Genomic DNA, 22986 nt, shown 5'->3' on the forward strand with positions numbered 1-22986 from the left:
AGCCACACCTCCTCCAGGGAGGTCTAACCCCCTTCCTAGTTTGTCCTTCCTCGGGTACTCTCCCTTAGCCCTACAGTACCAGACAGTGCTTTCTTATATCTTACAGTTAACTTTTTATCATAGTTAATAATGGTTTATGTGAAATTTCCCATTTAACCCACTGGGTGATTTCCATCTCCTGTTGGACCCAGAATGCTACATGCAGGAAACCTAGAATGTGACAGAAACTCAATGAGAAACCTCTGCCTTTGGGATTTCTATTTTTCCACCCCTTTTATATGGTCTTTTTTTATGTCAGTCTTATATGATCTTTTTTTTTTCCTAAAAAATGTTTTATTGTTACAAAATGCTCAAACATCCAAAACTGATGCAAAGTATGGGGTGGAGTAGTGTTTCAAAACTGTACCTCAGAGAATCATGCTCTTAAACCTAATCCATTCCTGTGGGACTAAAACTATTGTAAGTAGGGCCTTTTGATTAGGTTACTGCAGTTAAGGCATGGCCCAAGGTGGGTCTTAATCCTCTTACTGGGGTCCTTTATAAATGGGATGAAAGAAAAGCCAAGAAGCGAGTAGCTGAAAGCATCGAAACCTAGAAGAGAAGGGAGAGACCAGCAGATGCCGCCATGTGCCTTGCCGTGGGACAGAGGAGTCCAAGATCACTGGCAGCTGGTCTTCAAGAAGAAAGCATTGCCTTGGTGATGCTTTGATTTGGACATTTCTCTTAGCCTCAGAACTGTAAGCATGGAAGCTAATAAGTTACCATTGTTAAAAGCCAACCCACGTTATGGTATTTGCTTTGGGCAGCTTAGCAAACTAAAACAGGTGGGTCTGGCTGAGGGGACTGGGGGCTGGGGTTTGCAGCCACCTAGCTGAGGAAGGCAGTGGAGGGGGGTCTGGGCTGATGAATAGCTGCTCCAAGCACCACTGGAGCAGCTCTGGCCCCCAGTAGTCCCACTTCATGCCCAGGGAAAATGGCTGAACACTAGGTTGATGTCCACCAGGTCTTGGGCAGCTGCCGATCACTGAGCTAACTGTGACCAGGGTGCCCCTGTGGTTGAGGAAGCAGAGGGCTAGGAGTGAGTCCCCAGGGGCACCTGAGAAGGCAGCTAGTTGCTGCTCCATGTCCTTCTCACTCTGGTGACTCAAGTCCAGTTACCACAGAGGGTGGTACCACTTCTGGGTCAACTCCTTGGCTAGAGTCAGCTGATTGGACATACCTTTCAGGCACAGGTGCAGCTGTTCCAGCTCCTGACAGGGTAGATCCTAAAGACTGGCAGAGCCCAGCTATGATGCCAGCACAGCTGTGAAAAACCAGCAGGCACAGGTTGGAGGAGCCATGGAACAGTCAGCCCAGACTCCTTGCTCACAGTTGAGGGTGGAGCCAGTAAAGCAGAGCTCCTTGAGGCTAAGGAAGCCTGATCTGGGCTGCCCCTCTCCCAGAAGCCTTGGGCAGCCACACCAGGTTTAGCAGCCACAGCACCTGCAGTTGGAGGCAGCCTTTCTGCAAGGTAGCACCAGCTGGAGTCACAACAGCACTCCCCTCCAGCTGACTGTCGAACTGGAGCTTGTGGCAGCAGCTGCCCAGCAGCACACTCAAGAAGGCTGTTGTCTGGGAGCTGTAGGTCAGCCACAGCTTGCACATTCAGGGCCCTGTCTCCTCCAAGAAACTCACCACCGCTGTGGACTTGTGGACTCTGCCATGGAATGCTGGAGATCCAGGCTGAGGAGCTGGGAGCCAGCTTTGACCAGCATGACTAGAATGTCAGGAGTTACACCATAGAGGTTGGAAAGCTTGGGGATGGTGAGCTGAGGATGGACTTGCTAGCTAGAATCAACACAGAATATACCTTGGACTTCCAGTAGATGAGAGTCAGCCTCTAGAGCTGGGAGAACCAAATGGACATAAGCCACTCCAGGGAAGCAAGGAGCTCCTTCTCAGCCTTGATTCCAGTCTTTGCAGAATGGTCAGCCAGTGGGGGTGACAGGGTCACTGCGTGCCAAGGTGCTGGCTGGGAGGTGGCCTCACGTCAGTGGCAGCACATATGGGCAGCCCTGATGAGGAAGGGCATGGGCCCATTGGCTGCCACCAGCAGCCCAAAGATCTCAACCTGATTAAGGGTTTCTATAAAAACTTACAGTTGATATGATGCTTAATTATGAAAGATTAATTGCTTCCCCTCTAAAATCAGGAACCACACAAGAATGTTTGTTCTTACCACATTTATTCAAAATTAGAGAGGAGATTCCATCCAATGCAATAAGAAGATAAAATGAAAGCCATCCAGATTGAAAAAGTACAACTGTCTTTAATTGCTGAAATCATGATCATGCACAAAATCTGATATAATCTACTAAAAAGTAATGAAAACTAGTATGTGAGTTTATCAAGGTGACAGAATACAAGATCAACATACAAACATCAATTGTATTTCTGTATACTAGAAACAAATAACTTGAAAATGAAATTAATAAAACTATAGCATCAAAAATGTGAAATCCTTAGGCTCAAATCTGTCAAAAGACATGAAATATCTGTTTACTGAAAATCACAAAACATTTTTGAGAAAAAATAAGGAAGACCTAATTAAATGGAGAGATATTCTATGTTCATGGGTCATAAGACTTAAATTGTTGATATGCCACTTCTCCCCAAATTGAACTACAGAATTAACAAATTCTGAAAAACAAAACAAAAAAATCCCAGTATGTATTTTTTTATATTTTATTGTGAAATATGACTTATATGCAGAAAATGATAACTTTCAAAGTAAGATTTAACAAGTAGTTAGCAAATTTCAAAGAATGTTATGGGCTATAATTTCTACCATTTCAGTTATTTCCTTATTGTGATATGTAACATATATACAGAAAGTATACAGAAAAGTGATAACTTTCAAAGTTCAATTTAACAAGTAGTTGTAGAGCAAATTTTGAAGCATGTTATATGTTACAGTTCCACAATGTCAGTTATTTCCTTCTAGTACCCTAAAAACTGAAAGATAAAAACAAACAAACAAAAAAACATTATTTATATACACACAGTATCCGAAATCCTTTGTTAACTCCTATCTTGTCCATTGCTGCCCCTCTCTCTCGGTTGATCGCTGTCTCAATCTTCAGGGATATCTGGGCAGAGACCACCCTAATTTGTTTATATTGAAAAGGGGTGTCAACATTATGGGGGAGGGGGTGCATCTGATCGATGTTCTTGAAGAGGCTATTGCCTCTGGGTTTGGGGACATAGCTGGCATAGGAACACTCCAGGGGATTTAAGTTTCTGAAAAATAAACTTAGTGAGTGAAACTTTTATAGAGTCTCACATAGGGAACTAAGTATTCTTTAGTATTTTGGGACTACTGTTTGTTAGGGCATATGTGGGCATTTGGAATATGCCCATATATTATTTTTTTGAGATAATTACATTTTTTGAGAACACTTATACCATTTGGAATATCTGGCTGGAGCTTGTATAAGAGTAACCTCCAGGATAGCCTCTCTATTTTAAATCTCTTATCCACTGAAACCTTATTTTGTTACCTTTCTTTTCCCTCTTTTGGTCTAAAAGGCATTTTCAATCCCTCGATGCCAGGGCCAGGCTCATTCCTGGTTGCTGTGTCCCACATCATCAGGGAGATTCTCTCCCCTGGGACTCATGTGCCAAGTAGGGGAGGGGTCAATGAATTCGTTTGTAGAGTTGGGCTTAGAGAGAGAAAGGCCACATCTAAGCAACAAAAGTGGTTCTCTGGAGGTGACTCCTAGGGGTAATTATTGATAGGCTTAGCCTCCCATTTACAGCCATAAGTTTCACTAGAGCAAGCCTCAGCATGTATTTTTAAGCAAGTAATTGATTTTAAAAATCATATAGAAATGCAAATACTTAGAGCAACCTAAACAACTTTGGGAAAAAAAGAACAAGGTCGGACTAACACTACCTGACTTCAAATAGTAGTATACAGCTCAGCTAAGTTAAGACAGTGTGGTATTGGTAAAAGTGTAGATAAATAGATAAAGAAGACAGAACAGAGTCCTAAAATACACCCACAAATGGTTTTCAGAAAGGATACACAGAAAAGTCAGTGCAGGAAGAATAATATTTTTCAAAAAATTTTGGCAGAAAAAAACAATATCTATATGCAAATACATGAACTCATATCCATTATTACACCACACACCAAAACTAACTTAAAATGGAGCAAATACCTAAATGAAAAATCTAAATTTATGAGGCTTATAGAAGAAAATATAGGAGAAAATTCTTGTAACCTTGTGTTAAACAAAAATTTCTTATATATGACACCAGAAACACAATCTATAAAAGAAAAATTAGGTAAATTTGACTTCACCAAAATTAAAATTTCTGATCTTATTGTAGTTGTGTATATCTCAGTAAAGCTGTTTAAAATAATGTAGAAGGATAACATAGGGTTACAGACTTTTCATTTTACCAACTAAAGGTATACTATCAGCATACTATCACAATTATTCCATAAATAATTATGTAAAACAGAGTAAGAAGAAAATAATCTCAAAATAATAAATGCCAGCCCTTTAAGGTAAATTAATGTTTCTTTTGAACTTACTTCATTGTATTTATTTTTTCACATTTTTTCCAAAATTAATGGAAACTGTCTCAAAATAATAAATTTCCCTGGGCTAGTACTTGGAAACGACTGTTTTAGTTTGCTAGGCTGCTCAAAGCAGATACCATGAAATGTGTTGGCTTTAACAATGGGAATTTATTAGCTTCCATGTTTACAGTTTGAAGCTAAGAAAAACGTCCAAATCAAAGCATTATCAAGGCAATGCTTTCTTCCGAAAGACCAGCTGCCAGCGATCCTGGGCTCTTCTGTCACATGGGAAGGCACATGGCGGCATCTGCTGGTCTCTCCTTTCTCTTCTAGGTTTCAATGCTTTCAGCTACTTACTTCCATCTTGCTCTCTCTCTCTCTTTCTCATCTCTCTCTCTCTGTATTCATCCCATTTATAAAGGACCCCAGTAAGAGGATTAAAACTCACCTTGGGCCATGCCTTAACTGAAGTAACCTAATCAAAAGACCCTGCTTACAGTAGGGTTTACAGTCACGGGAATAGATTAGCTTTAAGAATATGATTTTCTCCAGTATACACAGTTTCAAACCACCACAATTATCAACCTTGAGAATTAGATAAGATGTGTCTTGGCCTGCCTTTAGTAAACACTGTTTATTGTAACTGGAGAGTTTACAGTTGCTGAAAAATAGATAATTACATTTTCTTGGGAACTTTAGTGAGGACATTAGTATCATTCCTTACTATAACAGATGCTTGATATTTGTGAGTTACTGAATTAATGTCTTTGGTAGAAGACAAGCTGTCCCATAAAAGAGGCCATTATATTTTTCTCTAAAGAAATAAAGTATTTCTCACTATAATATGCCCTTAATAATTCCTTCCAATTTGTGCAATGTGTTACCTCTAGCATTGCTTTTTGTGTGCATCAATTAAAAGATCAAAAAATATGTTTTTTTTTTTTACTGATAGAAACTTAAGCAAAACCCTATGGATGAAAGATATTAGAGGAAGAATTTGTGATTATAAATTGCAAAATAAACCTGTGTGTTTGCTGTTTAGGAAAATGTCTGAATAAGCGTGACAAGATACAAAGCTGTACACTGTCCTTTTGCTCTGATTTTCCCATTAAAATAAAAAAGCCTAAAAATCATGCCCTTTGTTAATTTGCTTCTGGTGAAACTATAGTAACTGGGTATCTAATGCAGCAATTTAAACTATGACAATAATAAAATTGGAATATTTTCCTGTTCTATTCTGTAGACTCTGCTTTTTTATTAATTGCCCAAGGAGTGCTTTGGGTGAGTCTTTTAGATCTGACATTAAGAAAATACTTCTAAAGTGGTCTCTGGGCAACATGTATCAGAGCCAAGACAGAAATTGCATAGAGCTATTCTATGCAATTCCCAGTTACATGGTCAAGGATTCTCCATAAACTTAAAGAACTGCAGGCAGCATTTAAGTAATGTGGCAGAGGCCTGAGTCAACATGCAGCTTTAAAACAGACCAACAGAGTGATGAGATGCTAATAAAGAAAAATCCAAGTTCAGCAAAGCTCCTGATTATCTCCCAATTTGATATGGAGTGTGGGAGTTGCTGCTAAACAGTAGATTATTAATAGTCTGTAACTGGAAGTGTATATACTGCATTCTCAGAAAAGCGAAGGAAAAAAACTTCCCAGGAAGAATGGAGACAATTTACTTAGACTGGAAAACTGGAAGAAGAAAACATCAGTCCAGATTTGTCAATTCCCTGCGGTTATGAATACAAGTTATGGATTGAAGTCCAGCTAATTAAAAGGTAAGAGAGCTTCATCATAAAATATATGCTCACTTCAGCCCTCCAAGATTTAAGTTCCCAAAGACAAATGGTATTGTTAGAGAATGTTTGCTACCCCACTCATTAAAAGGAATGTGCTTCTCATAAAATAATAGGGATATTTGCATTTAATGAGCATATATCCACTGGTACAAGAGGGTGTACGTGTAACATATCATCCACTGTTTGAGGAACAAAGCAACTCCTAGAGATCCTTTGAATGGCTCCTTTTATTTATACCCTTTTCTCTGTCATCAACTACCAGGAAAAAGTGCTGCTTGTTTGAATGGTTTAGCCAAATCTAAAATTCATGCTTGGACAGCATGAAGCATTAAAATAGGGAAGACTACAGAAGTGCCAAAGCAATGTGTGTGAGTATTAACTTTAATATACACATATTTAATTTACAATATAAGTGTTTATAGTGGCAAATTCACATACCTAAACAGCACTTCTAAGATTTGCTGAGGGGATGGGGAAATACATAATCTTTTTTTTTTTTTTAGTACAGTGAGCTACTGTTTTGTATATGTTCAAGGTTGTAGTTTAAGAATTTCCACTGTAAAAGCATATTTACCACCCGCTTCTTTGTGGGGTTTCTTCTTGTTCAAGTCAGTGGAAAAGATGAGATCTATAAAGTTCATATCATTGCAGGAATATCCATTTTCTTATTTGTTGCAGGGAGGCAAGGAAAAGGGGGATGGAGGACATGTATGGAGAAAGAGTCTGGGTACAGAAAAAGAGAATGTTTTCTGTTGTCCGTAAATTAAGAAAATTTATGGCAGAAAAGATAGCAGATATGAGAAGTCAGAGAATGGTGAGCCAATGAGATAATAAGCATTTCTAAAGAAAATATCAGATAAATATATCAGGGTCAAAGATATCATACCTATTCCACAGACATTGAAAAGAAAATATACTCTACTCAGGGCAAAATATTAGGAATTTATCAACATTATTATAACATGAAAATTTCCTTGGAACTTTAACAGAAATGTTAAAACTTTCAATGGCAATCTTGCACTTTCCCATTTCTCCTTATATTTCACATAGATTTTGCTTGATTGTTCTGGTACTATAATATTTGAATCAAAAGTTTAACAACAGTTTCATATTTCTTAAATTTTGGTCACTATAAAATAAACTCCACTGTATTGACTTTGTCTAATCATAGGTTTGCTTTGCCTACATTTTTATTACATCCAAATTGAAAAATATAATATTAAATACCATGAAGAATATTATTTGAGTATAGACTCAAATCTCTACCTTTAAGTTATTAAAAATTTAATTGCCATGAATAGACACATACATGTGAAACATATAAATAATAATGCAATACAGAATACAGTTGCAAGAGTGTTAAAACAGAAAAGGGCCTTGAGTTTGATGAGTAGCTAGAGTGCTTAGAAAATGTAAGATGAGGAAGGCAAGACTCCGGTGCCTTCTAGGACATAGAAGAGTGGAGAGAAGAAGTCATTCCAGGGGGGAAGAATATGGAAAAAAAACTGTCCCTCAGCAAATACCTATTGAGAACATATGATGTGCCAGGCAATGCCTTTACATGCTAGAAAACAGGAATGAGTAAGACAAAGGCCATATTATCCAGGAACTCACAATCTAATGTTAGTGGAAATCACTTTTGCTTTCTGCCTTTTCTGATTCTAGAACCTTGGTTTTTCTTGGGAATTCTGTTTTCCACTGCTTTCAGATCATGTGACTCAGTTCAAAAACACTTCACTCCCACCAGGTGTTGGAGTAACCAGGACCAAGACATCGCAGTGGGAGGGGAACATGGGACTGTTGCTAGAACTATTGAAAAGAAAGAATTCCCTTTCCACAGGAGTTGCTAAGCTGGTAAGATGTCAGTACCTGTTGGCCAATTTCCTTCTATAAAGGGTGAACTGGCCTATTAATAAAACCTACAAAGAAGTCAGAGGCAAAAAACAGAGAATAGATTCTTGATATCACTGGATTCATCTGTACAGTTACAAGTTATTTTGGAAAGGAATACATATATATATACAATTTAGAATACATACACCCTTTTGCCCTAGTAATCTCACTTTTAGGAGTAGATCCTTTAAGAATATAAGCCTAAGGTTATTCATAGAAAGTTGTTTTTTGAAAGCAGTTTGCAGTTGAAAACCTGGAAACCTGCATGTTAATGGGAGAATTGTTGATACAGGCATATTATAGACTAAGGACCAACTATTAAAAAAACAGGGAAAGAGTTATGCCAACTGATCAGGAATGATGTGCATGATCTTTAAGTTGGAAAGTTTCAGAGTAGTAGATCCAATATTATTCAAAACGTTTTATAAAATTAAACATTAAAACCATAAATATATACCTATATACTTGCATATATTAGTGTGAGGCCATTAACATTGACTAGCGCAAGTGCTTAGGAATCTTCACGATGCTTTACTTGTCACAAAGAGCACATACTACTTTAGGATTATAAAAATTAATGAAAAAGTAATATATTGAAATTCCAAAAATTTGGAATAAGTTTCGATTAAGTCAATCCATCTTCTGTGAGTCTCGACTTGCTCAATTGGGAAAATAATACATATCCCATAAAATTGCTGAGGAAATTTAATTAAATAATACAAAAAAAGCTCCTAGCACAGAACTCTGTTCATAGTAAGCACTCAATAAATGTGAGTTATAAACATATAAGTATAGAAAGCTGAGAACAAAACATCCCTCAAATGTTTGCATTTAGAGACAGGAAAGAGAAGTATTGGGAAATGCAAAAACTAGAAAGATAGCACACTACAGTGTTCAGAGGCACAAACATTACAGCATAGCAATTCCTGAATTTGATTCCTGCCTTTTCATTTATTTAGTGTATGACTTGGGGTACCTGTTTCTTTCTAAGTCTTGATTTTCTCAGCTGGAAAGCCAAAGAAAGTGAGGACCAAGTATATAAAGCCACTGAATTAGGTAAGAGAGGTGTCACTGGAAAACCTGAAAAGGGGAAGTTTCAATCTTATAATGGTTGAGGAAGGAAAGAAAAAAAAATGATAACAAGAACATGAAAATAATGGATGTAGACTCTTTATTGAAAAATTCTACTAAAGAAGACTGGAGAGGAAACTGCTGTCCTCCAGAAGGTAACCATGTAACTGGAAATACACAAAATAAAAGGCTGGTCATATGAATGATCCATGGCACTACAGATAAGCACAGCCATCAAACAGCTGGAAAGCTGGGGAAGGGTGAGCCCTAGGTGCTGTTCTGTAGGGGTGTCTCTGAGAAAAGGCCACCAAAAGCCATCACTGGGAAGACTTCAGGAGGCCAACAAGAGTGGCTTTAAACTCTCCATCTGCGAGAGGGAGGAGCAATTAAAAGAGAAAGTGGACCTGGATGACTGTAACACAGATAGCTTCACCCTCATTAAACAAAATGTCCTGACAATCGATGCCTCATTTTTGAGGAGAGTAGAATTAGATTTCTTTCCTCTGATCCAGTCTGAGTAACATTTTGGAGATACTTAACACTTTGCTGATGGCTGACTCGCTGATTGTTCTTTCTCTGGAGGGGGAAAAGGAGCTTAATAAAATTGGGTTCTTGGGAAAACCCTAATGGTGCATCAGAACTGCACTTTAATGTTCTGGTAATTAGGAGTAATTATTTCTGCATTGCCTTGGCCTGGGGACTCTGTCTTTCTGGCTCTTGGAGGCAGTAGTCCGAGAAGCCCTGTTCTGCAGTAGAAGTAGCAGAGAACTTTGAGGTGAAGAGTACATTTTACCTGCAGAAGAGGGGGTCACTGCTGGAGGCGTTCATAGCCTCTCCTCACCAGAGAAGTCGCTGTCCCACTTTCAAGCCATTGTTTCCATCCTGACTGTTGGGACAATGATCAAGTATTTGCATCCATTGCATCCTCTCTCCATGTAATTACATTTCATTATGATACAGAAGCTTTGCAGGGAAACTCATCAGCTGAATTAAAACTGTCAAACTGATTTGGTGGAAGTTTCACCTGCCTTTGCTATTCAAGACAATGTTTTCAATCTCCACTATTTTGTATTAAGCAACTTATAGCCAACTCCCTTTCCTTATCAAACTAGATTTCCCGGTCTCCAGTTCAAACTGGGTTACCTGGATTCCTTATCAAACATAGTTTCCTTTATTTTCTTGTCAACTTTTCAATTTTCCTCTAGATGACATAAAAGATCTCTGCAATTTTGGTGCTCATTTGATCTAATAATGCTGGAAGCAAAAGAAGATCAGGGTTATACCATTAGTATCAACTTCTTAGTTAAACGTTTACAAGGGTTTTTAAGATTTAAAGATATTCAAAGACTACACAAAAAAGAAAATGTAGAGGAGATTCTTCAGGAATATATATACACAAATGGTGATGTCATCAACATGGTGATGCAAACAGCTACAGAAAACTTCTCTCCAGAGATTCAATGAAACAAAAGACAATTCTGAATTGTTTGAAACTCTGGAGGAGGATATAGACTAGAGAAGGACCCTACCAGTGCCGAATTGAAGAAAGAGAACTATCAGCTGTCTTTTTTCTTTTTTTTTCTTTTTTTTTTTCCTCCTCCTCTTCTTTCTTTTTGGAAGAGATGGAAATGTCCTCATATAGATTATGGTAGTGAATGCATAACTATGTGATTATACTGGGAACCTTTGATTGTTTACTTAAGAGGTAATGTATGGTGTGTGAATAAAACTGTCTAAAAAATAAAGGGATACAAGTGCTGGAGAAAATGTGAAGAGAGGGATAACCTAATCACCGTTGGTGGGGAAGTAGAATGGGACAGCCCATCAGGAGGGCAGTGTGGTGGTTCCACAGGAAGCTAAGTATGGGGTTGTCATATGTTCCTGCAATGCTGTTATTGGGTATATACTTTGAAGAACTGAGAACAGGGACATGAATGGACATTTGTGCAGTAGGGTTTATGGTGGCACTATTCATGATTTGCAGTGGATGGAGGTGGCCTAAGGGTACATCGACTGATGAATGGAATGACAAACTACAGTGTATACATACAATGGAATATTGAGCAGCCACAAGAAGGAATGAAGTTGTGAGGTATGCAACTAGGTGAATGGACATTGCGGACAGAATGTTGAGTGAAATAAATCAGAAATGAAAAGAAAAACAGTATAATGCTTCATTAATATGAACTAACCATAATGTGCGAGCTCTGAGAATTGAATTTGAGAGCATTTTGTTATCAGGGAAAAGATTATGACAAAGGTTTCCAGATTGTAAGCTCTTTCAGCAGTTACATCTATTTCTGAGTTGTAATGGTTATTTCTGAATTCTGAGATACTGAGCTTTTTGTGTATAACCTGGTCGGTCCCTGGAACTTCGGGTATCTGTGTAATGTGACACCTGAGACTCACAGCCAGAATCCAGCAGCTATGAATGTCAGCATTACCCCATACAGCAAGTGTTAAAGAGGCTGAAAAAGAGACTAGACTTTAGTTAGAGATACGAATGAAATGGACTTGATTAGGACTAAGATAATCAGACTAAAGGGTAAAGGATGATATTGACAGTGTTTTATAGTGCAAAATCTATATAATTTAATTTGCATGGTCAGTTTACTCAAACACACCATAATTACATAGAAATTGGAATCAGGAGTGAGATCTGATTGGTTTGTACAGGTTAGTGTGAAGCTCTGATACATCCCAGAGTAATCTGGGCAGAGAATAAAAATATATTTGCAAAACCCACCTGAGGGACTGGGGGAAAATGTGGAAATATTAAACTTCTCCACCTGGGGAATTACTAATATTCTCAAAAGCATTGGGGACTACCAATTTAGAAGGCTGAGCCCTTGCTCTTGGGGCTTGCCCTTATGAAGCTTGTTACTGCAAAGAAGAGGCTAAGCGTGTTTATAGTTGTGCTTAAAAGTCACCCCCAGAGAACCTCTTTTCTTGATCAGATGTAACCTCTCTCTCTAAGCCAACTCTGTAGGTAAACTAACTGCCCTCTCTCCTACATGGGACATGACTCCCAAGGGTGTAAATCTCCCTGGCAAAGTAGGACATGACTCCCAGGGATGAACTTGGACCTGGCATTGAGGGATTGAGAAAGTCTTCTTGACCAAAAGGGGGAACAGAAATGAAACAAAGTGAAGTTTCAGTGGCTGAGAGATTTCAAAATAGAGTCAAGAGGACATTTTGGAGGTTATTCTTATACACTATAGAGATATCCCTTTTTAGTTTTTAGTGTATTGGAATAGCTAGAAGGAAATACCTGAAACTGTTCATCCGCAACCCAGTAGCCTTTATTCTTGAAGATGAATGTATAAATACATAGCTTATACTGTGTGACAATGTGATTGTGAAAACCTTATGGCTCACACTCCCTTTATCTGGTGTATGGACAGATAAGTAGAAAAACGGAGACAAAAAGTAGATGAATAATAGGGAGGGTTGTGGGGGGGTGGGATGTTTTGGGTATTCTTTTTTACTTTAATTTTTATTCTTTTTTTTTTTTTTTGCAGTAACGAAAATATTCAAAAATTGATTGTGGTGAATGCACAGCTATATAATGGTACTATAAACAACTGATTGTACACTTTGAATGATTGTATGGTATGTGACTATATGTCAATAAAATTAAATTAAAAAATAAACTGAAAAAAAAAGAATATATATACATACATATACCTATTTTACTGCCTTTTCTTAAGTCTCTAGTTACTGTCCTCCCGCCTCCACTGCAAATCAATCAACATGAAATTTTACATTGTCAGATGGGTGAAATTAGAACACTTGGAAGCACTTTAAAGAGATGACTTTTTTCTTATTAATTAGATCATTGGGTTCAAGATGTAGCTCTTTGAAATGAGTTCAACAGAAGTACCTCATCACCTTTCTTTAATAGGGCTTCCTGACCTCATAAGCACAATAAAATTTCCTGAGTAACCAGTCATTATTGCTTTCCTCCCTATTTCTGTACCAGTTATTGTCCATTCAGGTGGTGTTCAGAAACCACACTGTACTTTGAACAGGGAAGGTTTAATATAAAGAATTATTAACTTTTACAAGGAATTAACTGAGGGGATAAAAGAAAAATCTAAAGAGGGCTGTCGAAATATACCCAAGGATGGAAAAAATTTGGAAATATGTGCCTTCATCCCAAAGGTGGAGATTCAAACCTCATTAGCAAAGGTCAGAGTGCAGCCCACTGGAAAAGAAAGAAATTTGCTGTGTTATCCAAGGCCAGAAACTTGTCCAAAGTTGGCAGGCCCAGGTTAGAGGCAGGGAACTGTCTGCTGGGGTCCCTGCAAAATCCGGCAGGAAGCTGCACAAGAAGATTGCTATTGACCTTGCTGTGAAGCCAGTGGGGCTACCAGCTGCTTTAATGGGAGAGCGATCAGAGAACCCACCAAAAGGTCATTGCTGGGAAGGCTCCAAGAAGTCATCAGTTGTGCCCGTGGAACTCACAAAGCCACGTATCGGGGTGCTGCTAAGTTCATCAGGGGTAAGTTCCACGGGGCGTCCTGTACTCCAGCAAAGCACACCAGACCCAGGAAGAGAAACCTCTTCCTCTTCAGTGTCCCTGCAGTGCCCTTTACTGACAAAAATTAGCATTGTGCCAGCTGGCAAGGAAGAAATGTTCTAGCAACACAAACAGGGAAATGAATGGTAGATTTGGAGCTAAGAGGCCATTAATTTATCACTGACACCATTTCATATACCAATACCTAAATGAACAAACTAGTAATACATCCACCTGCAATTAAGATGTCAGAGATCAACTATACTCTCTGAAAGAATATGAGTTTCCCGGAGAATAATAATGCATAAAATTCACAGCAAAAAAATTAGGCTAGTTTCTATAAGAATCATGGCCTTTTGCTTACCTTTGAGGTTGAAGGCAAAGATAAAAGTGTTGTGACTTCCACAACACAACTCATAAAATGGCTGTTTTATACAATTGGCATCCTGGAAATCCTAAAGCATCGCTGCATATATCCACTCAAATAATGTCACTCTAGTTATCTGGCAAGAAATCAACATTTCACCCTGATTTCTTGAGCAGCTACTATGGGCCAGTAGGCAGACAGCTATTTGCAAGTGTATGGTGAGTGTTAATTCCAGAGGGTCTGAAATTGATCTGAGCTGTTTTGTTCAAGTCCTGTGAGACACCTATCCCTGGCTAAAGAGTGAAATACACTGATTAACAGTGTGGCTTTGTATCCGTGAGTCTGAGGCGTTTCAGGGTCATTTGTCTACTGTTGATAGTGAGATTAATGATTTATGTCTGGTCTTGGCAAGAACCCCAGAGGGCAGTGGGGCTTTGCTGTTGGGGCTGGTTGCATAAAAATAATGTCTCCCTGACCAACAGGCCACAAGAAACCCTGGCCAAGACTCCATTTTGGGCTCCCTGGTTCCAAGATGTTCCTTGCACTCCTCAGTGGTTACCGATGTGAGAGAAGTGTTCTCCCTGCAGATCTTACAGAAGGAGGGCAGGGGAGGGGTACTTGGCCTCTCTGCAGCCTGGCCATAAGGCTGCCATGCATGGCTTTAATTTAATGTTGCTGCCATATTGTATCCTTTTCTTGAAGCAGACTATAGACTTCTAAGCATTGTCCTTTGGGGTCCCAAGTCTTTTTCAGCAATTGTACCCATTATAACTGCCATTGTTAGTGGAACAAGGCTGGTTTAATGCATAATAAATCACTAGGCTTCAATGCATAATAAATCACTAGGCTTCACAAGGTGAGTGGGAAAATGTTGCAAATATGCAAAAGGTTACGCACTAGTGAGAAATACTGGGAAACCAATTCTGTAAAGACTTTATGTTTAAGAGACTCAGAAACTTTCCATTTGACACCCCTCCTCTTTCCTCGCTTGAAATTTCTCTAGCTTTTACAACTGTTAACAGAATCCTACAGCCCATCATGTTGCCTTTAATATTTCCAAGCCAGTAGGCTTTTGTCATTTCTGTCATGAAACCCAAATGATGAAACGTATTGGCTCTGGGCTGCATTTTCCCTTTTTTTCCAAAAAAAAGCCAAATATTGAGAACAGTTTGTGATAAATGATACTTAAATTTCTCTTCCCAATTTATCATCTAGTATAGGATAACATCATCATTTCTCTTCCTTGTTGAGTGTTTGAATTGTCCACTAGATCTGCTTGTGTTTGTGTGTGAAGGACCAGCCCATTACAATAAAAGGCATCAGTCCCTCCTGCATGTCTTTCATTTTGTAGAGGTTATTTCTTAAAGCTCTGCTTGTGAATGTTCAATCTTAGGATAAAGAATAAAGTTTTGGATATTTTTCAAGACTGAATAATGTTATTTATCCTCTTTAAAAAATAGAAGAACAAATGAAGTTTTGTTTAGGGTTTAGATAGTAATTTTGTTTCAGTTCTACATGGTGAATGTATTGGACATAAGTCTTACTGGTCCCCATAATCTAGACAAAGATATGTTTCTAATTATCAGTTCCTTCCTCCCCAGATGTTATAGCCTTGGGGAAGAGAGCAGTTGAGATCTAGTCCTGCTTTAATGTAGAGCACCTAGGGCGGGGAGGATGAGCACAATCAGAGAAAGAAATGGCCACAGAACATAGCTTCCGTGTTCAGATGATGATCTGAGACCTAAATCAACACCTCTCAGCTTCCTCAATTAAATCAGGCCAAGCTACCTGCCTTAGTTTGCCGGCTGCTGTAACAAATATCATACAGTGAGTTGGCTCAACAACAGGAATTTATTGGTTCACAGTATCGGAGGCTAGAAGTTCAAAATCAAGGTGTCAGTGAGACCCAGCTTTCTCCCGCAAAGTCTAGGCTTGCACCTCTGCCTTCTATCACGGGGCGATCTCTCTCTCCTTCTGTCTGCTTTTACAGTTTCTGCAGACTTCTGCCTTCTGGCTCCTCTGGTCTTCTCTGATTTACTGCATTCAAATTTTTTCTTCTTGTAAAGGACACCAGTAATACAGATTAAGGCCCATTCCTATTTGGTTGGGTTGCACCTTGACATCTTCAAAGAGTCCTACTTAAAAATGATTCATACCAATTAAGATTAAGAACATGTTGTTGGGGTACATAACTCAATCTACCATGCACCCTAAGATGGGGATCTGGAAGACGCATAGTTTTCACGAGAGAGTAACATCATTTACCTTGGTTTTAGAGGTGGGACTGTTAGGGTGCGAGCTATTGGTGCTATTTCTACTTTTTTTGTTTTGCTCAGTAAATAGGCCCCCTTCCTCCTTTTCCAATTTTAAAGCTTATTTAATTTAGTTGAACCATGAGTGTGTGAGCTAAGTAAATTGAAATAGGCTGTTTGTAAATTAAGTGAGCCCAGAAGCCATAACCAACACATTTCAAACTGTTCCTTTAAATGAAGTTCTTAGTATAAATATGTATTTTATTAAATTATAAAGGTTGGCCTTCACCCTGCAGAATATGAAAAACTCCTGATGGAGAATTAAGAAACTTCAAATATAAAGCAAAATTATTAAGATATTCCTAATGACAGGTAAGAGTAAAGTTTGCATAAAAATGCCTTTTAAGTAGTTTCAAAGTTTTTCATCCATAACTCCATGTTTGTTAAATAGAAACAGCCTCTCAGCAAGCACCTCTTCTCTCTGACTTTTCTGCAGGGTAGCAGGAAGACAAAGCTTAATTGATTAGACTGGCAGTCATTGAACATAGATATTCTCAGTGGAAGACATTGTTTTCTATCACCATATTCAGCTTGCTAGCCTTAATCACTCAGCCTAGATGTCAAAAGTAAGAGGAGATGAGTTAGCAAAATAGAAAAGTAGCCCAGGTTTTGGATTAGATGCATAAATCTCAGCTCCTACCTGTGTCAGTGACTGGTTATATGAATATAAGTAAGTTACTTGTAATCTCTGAACACAGCTTCCTCATTTATAAAGTGAAAATAATATTGCAATTATTTTAAGAATTTAATTGATGCCTAACATAAAGCCAACATCACAAATAGCCAAATCATTGCTGATACCATTTTTATATTTATCATTATTATTTATCTAGATTTTAGACCAAGCTCTACATTTTTGCTTCTCCAGGCTTCAGTTTTGCCCATCTAGGTTTATTTAGACCTATAATCATTATCATAACTGGCATTGGCATCCTTGGAATTCAGGACATGTTTTTCATTAAAATTCAATAGGACAAGAGGTCATTGTCTTTTTCAAGAAAATATGTCTGTACTATAAAAGGTAGCATTTGGGTGTCACGTCCCTGAGTTCCCAGTAGGCAGGCTCTCGTAGTCCATATCTTAGAATCTCTCAAATTAAGAAAGACTAGCATTGTCAGCTTGCCTGTAAAAACATTCAATTTGAGAATTAATAGGGAAGAGATAAATAGGCTCAATTATTCATCAGACATTAGTATTTATGGTGGCTCCACAAGACCATATGCACATTTTGCAACAAAGAAATATGATTTCTTAAAGCAAATGAATCATGTTGGAATGTATGAGGTTATGGACAAGAATTTAAAAGACAAATAGTGGATTTACTACAGTTGGAATTTCAAACAGTAATAAAATTAATGATGTGGAAATAAATGCCTAAACACGGGGTGGAGGAAGGTGGTAATAAGTAAAATAAATTCCAGGTAGAGCAACAATTTAAATATTTAGACAAACATTTAAAAATAATAACATTGAAGTATATGTGTAGGTTTTACATATTACTGAAGCCCAAAATAATAAAGGAAAATACTAACAACTTTGACTACAAACTCCAATCAAGTTTCTATATAGCAGAAGATACGCCAAAGAAAGTTTGAAAAGGCAAATGAAAAATTTTGAATCTACAACAGAAAAAAGGTCAGTATCATTCAGGATGAAGTTGTGATGGCACTTTTGAAGACATGACTCTCATGGATCCAACAGAATCCCAATCCATTGTCAGCCCAAGCCACTCCTACCTCCAAATAGAATTCCCAAGGGAGACTTAAACAAGGAGTCAAAACAACACATGAATCCAACTACCATTTATTAGCAGCTATTCAAGCAATTAATATCCCAAATGCAGAATTCTCCAGTAAAAGTTGAATCAGAACACAAACCTTGGTCTCAGGTTTTCAGCAGAGCCTCTTAATCCTCTAATCCTTACCTCTCAATACCCCACGATCCAAATCTATGAAAAGAATGCTCCAGAATGCTTGCATAGAGCAAGCAAAGTTATCAGGCCTTATTAGTGTCCCTGACTTGGTTTATTAATTCTGCCACATGGGGTGGAAGCAGATATGTCAAGAAATTGACAGTCTTTGCCCCTGTGCCCAAGGCTCGATGCCCTAAAGAGGGAAGGGATCTCAAGTTCCTATGCTTTTAAGGTTCAAATAGCCTACGTATTAATTGTAGCCCAATGACTCACCCTTTAATCAATAAGTAAATGCATCTCCCTTGGAGAGGAGTTGGTGTCAAAAAAGGGCAAAACTTATGTGGAGAAGGGAGTGGGAATTCTCTGCACTTTCATAAAAAACAAGCTGAAAGTCAAGAATCCGTTGAAGAAATTTTAGACACTTCTGCTCTCACTAAATTGAGTCCAGCCCTACTCAGAAACTGTAGGATAGTTACTAAGAGAATGGCCCTAGAATTAGAATTCTTTCTCCATCAGGACTGTGTGACTGTTAGTTCATGTCTTAAACTCCTAAGCTCATTCCCTCATTGGTTAATTTGAAATAATACTTGCTTCTTATGGGGTGTAAGAAGCATCAAATGAGATGTACTAAGAAAATTATAATTTATGCCACTTTGTAGTATAGTGTTTCCGCACTGAGAAATAATCCAAGTTATGGGTTTCATCCCATGCCTGGCACATAGCTATTTTAGTCCTTACCATTCTTAATAAAATATCAAACTTCTTAGCAATATCCTGTAACAACCACAATATAAGCCAAACCAGCATATACAGGTTTGTATTAAAAAGAACCTGGCATAGAATATGCTGGTTGTTCAATATATTCTCTCATCAATGGACATTATGTACAGATTTTCACAAGTAACCATCAGAGAGGAAATCATTCAGGAAGTCTTCTGCAAAACATCATTGACCTCCTGGTAGTTTGTCATTTTTGATTTAATGATTTGTTTCCAAGAAATGAAGCGACTTCTTTGGAACTCAGTGCATTAACTTTTAGTCCAATCCTTAAGAAACTTTTATAACTATTGAGATGAATGTTGGATGGATTAGTTCCCTAATTTTGGTTCCATTTTGTATGCCCAGGTTTGTCCTGGGAGCACTTCAAACTCCCCCAATTCGAAAACCACTTCCAGTCCTGACGTAGGCTTAAAGGCTTCTTGGAGAAAACTGGATTGACAGGTTTTCTTCAGACTAAATGGTTTTCAAATATTTTCAAATGGCAAGCACCCTACGGGCTCTATACAAGTTGTTCCTATACAAATTTCCTACACTGATACTAAGCAGGAAAGGCCTAATTACCTTAAATGTAACTTGCAGGCATTATTTGCATGGCACAAAACATTAAGTCTCTATAGCTTCAGCCTGCCTTGCAACATAATATCTTTTCTTATCAGGTAAGGGTTTTGCAGAAAGGGGAATGTAAAAGGGTATAAGATTGGCTCAACCAGTTTACCTGCCCACATTTCGCTACCAGAGATGATCAAAGCTGCATAAAACCAAAGTCACTGTGGTGGTTTGAAGCTATGTACCCCAGAAAAACAAGTTCTTATACTCAATCCACACTCAATTCCCATGGGTGTGAACTCTTGTAAATAGGACCTCTGGATGAGATTACTTTAGGTAAGGTGTGGCCAAGGATGTGTCTTAATCTATTACGGGAGTCCTTTCAGGGAAGGTCACAGAGAGAGAAAAAAAAAAACCCTAGAGGGAGCAGCCCAAAGCTGGAAGTCAAAAGAACCTGGAAGAGAAGACTTAACAACCAGGAGGATAAAACAGTCATCTTATAAATCTTGTGCTCCTGAGATTTCAAACCCACTACCTGGGGGGGGGGGGGGGGACTGCTTTGATGGCATATTTAAATATATTTTTACATCCAAACTTTGATCTTGGTTACAGCTAAACCATGAAGTTGGTGATCCTTAGTAGAACAAAGAGAAGAAGTCATTTTCTGTTATAATTCACATTATACCGTGTCCTCACAAGTAACAAAAAATATGATGACTCCTTTATTTAATGTGTTACTGCACGTCTGAGTCAGATGAGAAACACAGCAGTCCCTCACACAACGATATGGGCTAAGTTATGTTTTATTACATGGACATAGCTCTATTTTAATTTAGAAGAAATATAATAATTGCTGATTTGCATAGGTTTCTGGGCTTTAACATTTCACTCCTTTTGATTACTACAGAAACTTAAAATCTGAAGAGTTGGGCTGTCAGTGAAGCAACACATTCTTTTCTTATTCTTCATAGCCATTTTATTTTAAATGCATCTCACATAGCAAAGCTCTTTTTCTCCCCCAGAGAATCTGGCAGCCACAAGACTTAGCATTACCAGGGTCTGTGGGTGTCTCCATGTAGCAGTCAAGTAGTCTGAGAGAATAATGGAGAAGTCACTGATATGTTCTAGAAAATCTGTCTAGCAGTCATCAAAAATTTGGCATAAAGAAAATTAGTTGCTGAAATCTGTAAAGACTTTATTTAAACTCATTTTTTTTGAAGACCAAGAGGAAAATCAGTTTTTTTTTAATCTTATATAAATGAGTTCCATGGTCCATTAAAATTTTCTTGCTCCAGTATGAATATTTTTGTAGTAAAATGCATTACTCACGAATACGTTTTCACTGTATAGAGCCCTTAAATGAAATAGTAGGAAATGAAGGAGGGGATGAAAGGAACTGACATTTTTCCAGTACTGATGCTTTACCAGGAAAATCATAATTCATTAGCTACATTATCTCTCTCAATTTCACCACAATCTTGAAAGATGTGGACGGTAAGTACAGAGGCTAGAGACACAAGCTTTGGAATCAGCCACTCATTAGCCAATATCATAGTCAAGTTACTTAACCTCTTAGTTGGTTTCCTCCTGCGAAATATGTCATGATATTGTTTTTTGAGGATTAAAATAATGATAATAAAGACCTTAACTGAGCATAATCCACAGAGAGAGGATATTCAGTGTATGGGAACAAAATAGATGGTCAGTTACTATTGTTCATTTTACAGATTCACAAAATGAGGCTGAGGAATGAAAACTACTTGTCCATACCACAAAAGTATTGGAGCTAGAGTTCAATTAGTATTCCTCTAGACTCAAAGTCCGTGGTCTTTTAATTACAAGATCTCTCAGAATCAGTGCCTCAGCTTTCTAGAATGATAATCTAAAGAAATGTTTTTATTCCATTTGGGAAAAAAAAAGAAAATATTTTGCAATTATTCCTTGCCCTTTCCATGTTCCTTCTTGTTTTTGAATGGGGTGAGAAAGGCATCCATATCTCATAGGAGTAAACAGAATATTTCCCGAAGGGAAAACTGACTGGGTATATGAATGACGTTGAAAGTAGAGAAGGCTCTGACTTGAAGTACAATACAAAATATGAGTCCCCGGATTACTGGGACTGTAAATTGGGCAATTTCCTTTAGATGGGGGATGGCCAGAAGAGAAAGGTGATTTCCTTATTTAGTTCACAGATGCTTACAGAGGTTAGTGACTTGCCCAAAGTCACACAGCTGTTAGATGATAAACCTAGGGTTTGAAAAGTATAATGTATCTTGCATTTTGAGCTACAGGCTTAAAAAAGAATATAAGTCACAGCCTTATAGTGTTGTTTTTAATCACAATAAAATATGATACAAACAAATGCATTAAAGAAAGTCCATGCAAATATTATGAGATATAATCCTATTGGCATTAAAAAAGAATAGGCTCTTCCAGCTTGCACTGTTTTGAAAGTGTCAGATTAATGATTGTAGGGTCTGAAGCTTTTCTCTTTTTATTTAAATAGATATACAGTTCAGGTAGAATGGCTACAATTTCCTAGATCCCAGAACACTACATGTTTCACTTTGTAACTAACAGGGCCACCGATTGCAATATCTTCTCTCCTTCCCTCCTTGCCTGCCAAGCAAATCAGTTGTTAACATTTTAAACCTCAGTTCGCATATAGCTTCTTCCAGAAAAATTTCTCCTGGCCAACACTCTGCATAGTTAATCATGGCGTTCCCTGGGAAATATTTGCTTCTCATATATGTTTCTCTTGCAATTGCCATGCACTAAGAATCATATATTAAAGTGTTTATCTTCCCAACTATTTTAGGAGCTTCTTGAGCATAAACATTGTATCTGTGTCACATTTAACAGTGTCTATCTACCACATGGGACACGAGCAATAATTTTACTTAATTGAATCACACAGAAAATGCAAAAGCTAATGTCCTATTCAGGATTTTTTTTTTTAATTCCTTGATGGGAATCCAAGAGAAAATTTTCTCTGTATCTCTACTCTTTATAATCATTGTAATAATAATATTTTATGGTTTGAGGAAGATTTCTAGGTGCTGTTAATCTAGTTACAAGTTTCACTTTGCAACTGGATTCTTATGCTCACTAGACATCTATAAATAAAAATATTACAGTAAATACTTAGATATTTTGAAACTGACTGTATTTACTACTTAAAAAGCTCATGATGTTAAACCTATGGCTCTATT

At 37.9% G+C, this 22986-nt stretch overlaps 1 pseudogene; it reads right to left on the reverse strand.

Moving 5' to 3' along the window:
- Nucleotides 1–815: 815 nt before the first annotated feature.
- Nucleotides 816–22986, reverse strand: part of LOC119545377 — a 65258-nt pseudogene continuing 43087 nt past the window's right edge.

The sequence above is a fragment of the Choloepus didactylus genome, chromosome 10, assembly GCF_015220235.1.
Source record: "Choloepus didactylus isolate mChoDid1 chromosome 10, mChoDid1.pri, whole genome shotgun sequence".
In the NCBI taxonomy this organism is placed as follows: Eukaryota; Metazoa; Chordata; class Mammalia; order Pilosa; family Megalonychidae; genus Choloepus; species Choloepus didactylus.